The sequence below is a fragment of the Ixodes scapularis genome, unplaced genomic scaffold (genome assembly GCF_016920785.2).
Source record: "Ixodes scapularis isolate PalLabHiFi unplaced genomic scaffold, ASM1692078v2 PGA_scaffold5__190_contigs__length_132052651, whole genome shotgun sequence".
Classification (NCBI taxonomy): domain Eukaryota; kingdom Metazoa; phylum Arthropoda; class Arachnida; order Ixodida; family Ixodidae; genus Ixodes; species Ixodes scapularis.
Window position 1 is genome coordinate 19,663,139 of NW_024609880.1, and position 6,000 is coordinate 19,669,138.

The window sequence follows — 6,000 nt, forward strand, 5'->3', positions numbered from 1 at the left end:
CTCAATGAACAATGAACGCTCCAGCTTATCCACTCAGCCAAGTTTCTGCAACATGAACTAGGCTCTAAGAGAAAGACGTAGGATAAGCACTTCGAAATCTTTAGGATTTGCCAAGGGATGAAATTAATTAGACGCACAAAAAAGTAGACGGAGGAGGATGGCAAGAAAATTTTGGGGCTTGTGTTCTTACACTTGAATTGTTTGTGCAGGAACCATTACTGAATCAGCACTTCATTCCTGAGGCAATAATTTATTGCTAGTCAAAGCCTGTTTCCAGAAATGCACATCAGGTGAGCGGCTTTTTTTTTCTCTCTTAAACATGAGGTGCTCTTTAACATTGCCCTCCAATCCCAAACCACGGCTAAGAGATTCTTTTCGGCTTCTGGTTGGCCAAGAGATCTTGTCAAGCCCTCTATTTGCGTCCCGGTGTTAGGCATCTGCATTGCCCTAACTTCGTTTGCACTTTCTTCTCTGTTCTAAACTCCCAAACCTAATTCAAGCAACATGCATCGATGGCGATAGTCCCTCGGTCATCGGGACACCATTGCTCTGTTTTAGGGTACACGAATAACGACAGAAAGCGTTGAATACAGTCTGAGGACCTATGTATCTTGCACGGAATCCGGCAAGGTGAGTGCGGCTGTTTCTACATGACCCCAATCTCCGGTGGCAGTGGTTTGCTTCTGTAAACTGAAAAGACTTTTCTCCAACGCTATCCTCTCGACCGTGCTCGTAACATTTTGTGAATGGAGCGCACACCGAACTTAACGCTGTACCGTCGATGAACATAGGGTACGCTCGCAAGGTGCGTGCAAGTTTTCTCGAGATAATGGCTGTTTCAGGTTGTAACATTTTCTAACTGAATTTATCTTAATATTGATATTTCAAAGTGTTGACAACGACTCAATTTTATCAACAACGCTGAGTTGAAGGCTCATTTCTGCCGCCGGGTGTGGCTGAAAATTGTCGAAAAGCTTGTTCTATTGGTCTTCCTGAATCACAATCACCTGAGCAATACCAGAGAGCCATGAACCTATGTTGACCGTCACAATGCGACTAGATACTTATTTTAAAAATTAGTACATAATGTAGCCGGGAAGAAGCCTTCAATTTCTGTTGCTGAAAGTTGAAATATGCTCATGCATCAATTTCGAATCGTTGAATCATTGACCGACTCGCTCCGGCAAAAGGCCCATCTCGACTTTGCTGTTTTCAGTTCTCGACAAAAGACACACTCGTTGGCACGGGATCCTCAAATAAAACGTTTATAAACACCGATGCATGAGCATGTTTCTATGTTTATAAACAGTGATGCATGAGCATGTTTCAGCTTTAAGCAACAGAAATTGAAGGTTTCTTTCCAGCTACATTATGTACTAATTTTGAAAATAAGAAGAATCTAGTCGCATTGTGACGGTCAGCATGGGCTCATGGCTCTCTGGTATTGCGCAGGAGATTGGGATTCAGGCAAAGCAATAGAACTAACTTTTTGACAATCGCCAGCCACACCTGGCGACGAAAATCAGCCTTCAACTAAGTGCTGTAGATAATAAAATTGAGTCAATGTCACCACTTCGAAATATCTATATTAAAATAAATTCAGTTCCAAAATGTTACAAGCTGAAAGCAAATATCAGGAGAAAACTTGCACACACCTTGCGAGCGCACCCCGTGTTCATCGACGGTACAGCGTTAAATGTCATGCCGACTCCATTCACAAAATGTTCCGAGCACAGTCGAGAGGATGGTGTTGGGGAAAAGTCTTTTCGATTTAGGGACGCAAGCCACTACTGCCGGAAATCGGGGTCATGTGGAAAGCGATGGAGCTTAAAGACACTGCAGTCGCACTCGCCTTGCCGGATTTCGTGCAAGCTACACAGGCTCTCGGACAGTATTCGACGCTTTCTGTCGTTATTCGTGCACCGTATAACTGAGCAATGGTGTCTTGATGATCGGGGGACTGTCGCCATCCAAGCCCGTGGCTCTAATTAAGTTTGGGAGTTTAAAACAGAGAACAAAACACGAACGAAGTTCGGGCAATGCTTACACCGAACACTGGCAAAGCCTCTCATCTGGGGCTTTCACTGTCTTTAACGCTCCAGCAAGGGGGAAAGCGCCGATAGCCCTTTCCCCTTTTATCTCTCGCACTCTTTTAGTAAAACAGTTTATACACGGTTCTGCTCTGCTTTAACCCCGTTAAACAAACTTCTTACCAAGCACCGGTGCACTACGGAAAAGCAACACCAGCGGAAGCAAGCTCCACGGGTGTTGCTTCTCCGCAGTGCACCGGTGCTCCGAAAGAAGTGCGCTCAATGGTGCTGCGAGAACAAAAAGTATGAATCACACGAAAACATCGTTCGAGCTAAGCGGCTTATAAATACATTGAAAACGTAGCGGGTCAACCAAAGTTTTGAAATTTGTTTGACTTAACCAGAAGTATTAAATATCCGAGTTTGAATTATCGCGAGCCTACTGTATATACTAAGGGAGATCTGGCTCAATCCAATATGCTTAACATCACTGAATAGTTGTGCAATTTTAGTTGGCTAGTTTTATTTCTCAAGCACTTGATATGTTCGGTATTCAAATCAATGCAAATTTTTACTTTGGTTCAATTTATGGGGGGTTTATTTTATACGTCATGTTTAGTAGGAGCTAGGGTAGTTGGTAAGCACGTTGCTCACTTACTTTAACCGTGCATGTCATATACAATTTGTTGCGATTGTGTTTGAATGCAAATCCTCTTCTGCTCTTTATTTCAAGCTGCCCTTACATGCACCATGAAGATACTGAGGAGGTCTTCAATTGAATGACAACTTCAAGCACAAACATGGAGGGGCATCTAAATGGCCAGGACAAGGACAACTATATTGTAAATTTTCTCCAAAGTTAAAGTAAGGCATGCCTTCTTCCAATAAAGGTATTGTGGCGAAACTTCTTAATTGGTTCGTTTGTTGGGCTGTCATCGATAGGAACAGCTAAGCTCACACAAACAAAATCCTGGCAGTGAGAAGTACCGGTTGTGTGCTCTTTCTCTTTTGCAAAACATGAACTTTTTGGCTGAGGATGAAAGATTATTCAAGTTCATATCTACAATGACGGAGCTATGAACTCTCCATACCAATCTACCCCAAAAGCTTCATGTGACTTAGGCTTGCTTGAATATGGAAGCTTTTTGCACTAAATAATGAAACACTTTACATTTACGTCTTTTTGAACTGGACTCTCCGTAAAAACAAGGCATATAATTTTGTAGAATGGCGAAATTTCTGTAGCCCACATTACGGACAGCTATGCGTAGGAAATGTGAAAGCTGTCTGCACTAAATACCGAAGGACTATACCTTTCCGAATTATATAAGGCCAAAGCTACGAGTCATCCGCACCAGTCCTGCACCTCTGATAAGTCAGGTGACACCCCTGGCAGATCTAGAGCTCTGCCAGGTGAGTCGCCTGATGTATCGGAGGTGCAGGTGGTACGGATGGCTCGAGGCTTTGGCCTTATATAATTCGGAAAGGTATAGTCCTTCGGTATTTAGTGCGGACAGCTTTCACATTTCCTACGGATAGCTGTCCGTAATGTGGGCTACAGACGTTCCGTTATTCTACGAAATTATATGCCTTGTTTTTACGGACGGTCCCGTTTCTAGATTACGGCAAACCATACCGGCAATATTGAACCAGCAACTTTTACCCGTAAAATGGAAAACGGATAACTGTCTGTAAAGTGAACTACGGACGTTTCGTCATTTTACGGAATTATATGCCTTGGTTTTACAGACAGTCCCGTTTCTAGATTACGGCAAACCATACCGGCAATATTGAACCGGCAACTTTTGCCCGTAAAATGGGGTGAAAATTTTTTACAGTGTACTAACTTCTGTAAAAAGTAGCGAGTTACTTTGAAGTTACTCTCGAAGCTACTTTTTTATATTTTTGTGGTAGCAAAATGAACAGCAGTTTTGATCCATGAAAAACCCTGCGAGCCTAAAATAAATGCAGTCATTTTATGGCTTGCGTGTTCACCAAAACAGTTTATTAGCTCGCAGAAGCAATTGACTTTCAAAGTTCTTGATACGAGAGTTTTCCCCTTTTCCTCCTAAAGACGTCCCAAGCCAAGCTAAAAAGACGTTCCACCCAAGTGCTGGATGGAACGGCAGCGTTGAATTTCAGAAACAGGCTGTGCAGGGTCGGGTAAGCGAGTGTCGGCATCTAAGGTGTTTATGACGAAACATGTGATGATTGCTTAGGCTAAAGAGTCTTTTATAACAAACTCTCCTCCTCTTTTTTTTTCTTCGGCAAGTTGAGATTGTTATTACTGGCCCCTCTTTATTCCCACGAGGTTCGCAGAGTACGCTGAGCAAGTGCACCGGACACTGACAGTCAAGGGTTCAAGTCACGCGCGACGACGATGAGATCATCCGGACGAGTGCGCGTCACGTTGCAGTGCTAGTGATACGCTACTCAAAAGAGAAAAAAAAATGTTTTTGCTTAACGGAAGATAAAACGAAATATAATTCGCCGCTGACGCCTGGTCGAACAAAAGCATCTTCCAAGGGTGACTCGCTATCCTCGCCGGCGCCTGACACGCCCTGACAAGTAAATCCTTTTCAACAAAGAGGGAGTCTGCGTGGCGTGGAAGGTCGGAAGGACGCGACAGATTACGTGAACAAGCATCGTCGCTCGTACAATTGCAGCTGGAAGCGAGAAGGTGCTCCCATGAACGGATTATCCGCGTCTGCGTTTGTGCGCGGGGGAGTCCGGCTTTGCAAAGGCTATGCGCTGACGACGAGACGACCATGGGAACAGGCGCCCAGCTGCGAGGTCATTCCAGTAGAACTTCCCGTGAAACAACCAGGTCGCTTGAGGCAGACCTCACTAAAGGCAGACAACATGAAAACAGCAACAACCTTTGGAGTGTCCTCGTCTTTCACGGTTGCACCTGGAGGCGCGGCGCGTGCGTGCATTACCGGATTAGGTCAATACCCGACAAGGGCTTCTTAAGCGTCTCTCCCTGCGTTCGTGCGCGCCGGGGTTATGCTTTGGCTGTTTGCCGCCACCTTTACCCAAGGACGCCTCTGATGTATTTTCTACTGTTGCCAAGTATAAGTGCGTAGGAACGCAATGCGAGGGGGTCCCTTGCTCGGGATTGCCACTTGATCTGCCGGCGTTTTATTTATTTCTGCGCACAAACTTTCGCCATGAGCAAAATTAGCACTAGATTTCGAAAGTAGCTAGTAATTTGAGCATAAGTTACCTAGAAAACGTAGCTGAATTAAACTACTAGTTACCCAGACCTTTCTCAAGCTCTGGCTCAGGCCGAAACGTCGATCTATATGTAACAAACTCCACGAAAAGCTTCGAGGTACGTTTACTTTTTTATGCACTTTTCGTCGTCTTGCGCAACAGTATTTTACTCTCTCTCTCTCTCTCTCTCTCTCTATAAATATATATATATATATATATATAACTGAGAAGAAAAAACCCTTAGTGGAAACAGCAACAACGGACGATTTAATCTTCGACGTTTCGGCAAGAGTCCGGCCTAAACGTCGAAGATTAAATCGTCCGTTGTTGCTGTTTCCACTAAGGGTTTTTTCTTCTCAGTTATATACCCACGCCTTCGGCCTCCCACCACCATGCCCGTTATATATATATATATATATATATATAAAGGTCCTCGACAGGAAATAATATTTGTTTATGTTAGCCGATGATATTTGCAATACGTTAAGAAATAATTGCAAAGGGGTCCATGGTAGGAAGTCATAATAATAATAACAATGTTTATTTCCCCATCAAAACACGTATGACGGATAATGACCGCGGAAAAAAGCTGCATCATGCAGCTTGACGGGCTTTCGGCTCTCCCCTGCTTACACATATCAGCAGTGGCGTAACAAGTAATCCAAAAAGAAAACTAAGAAAAAAGCTAACAATTTCAGAGATGACAACGGGAGATTATTACAAAAAAAGGTGTGACTATGTAAGAGACTAAGAA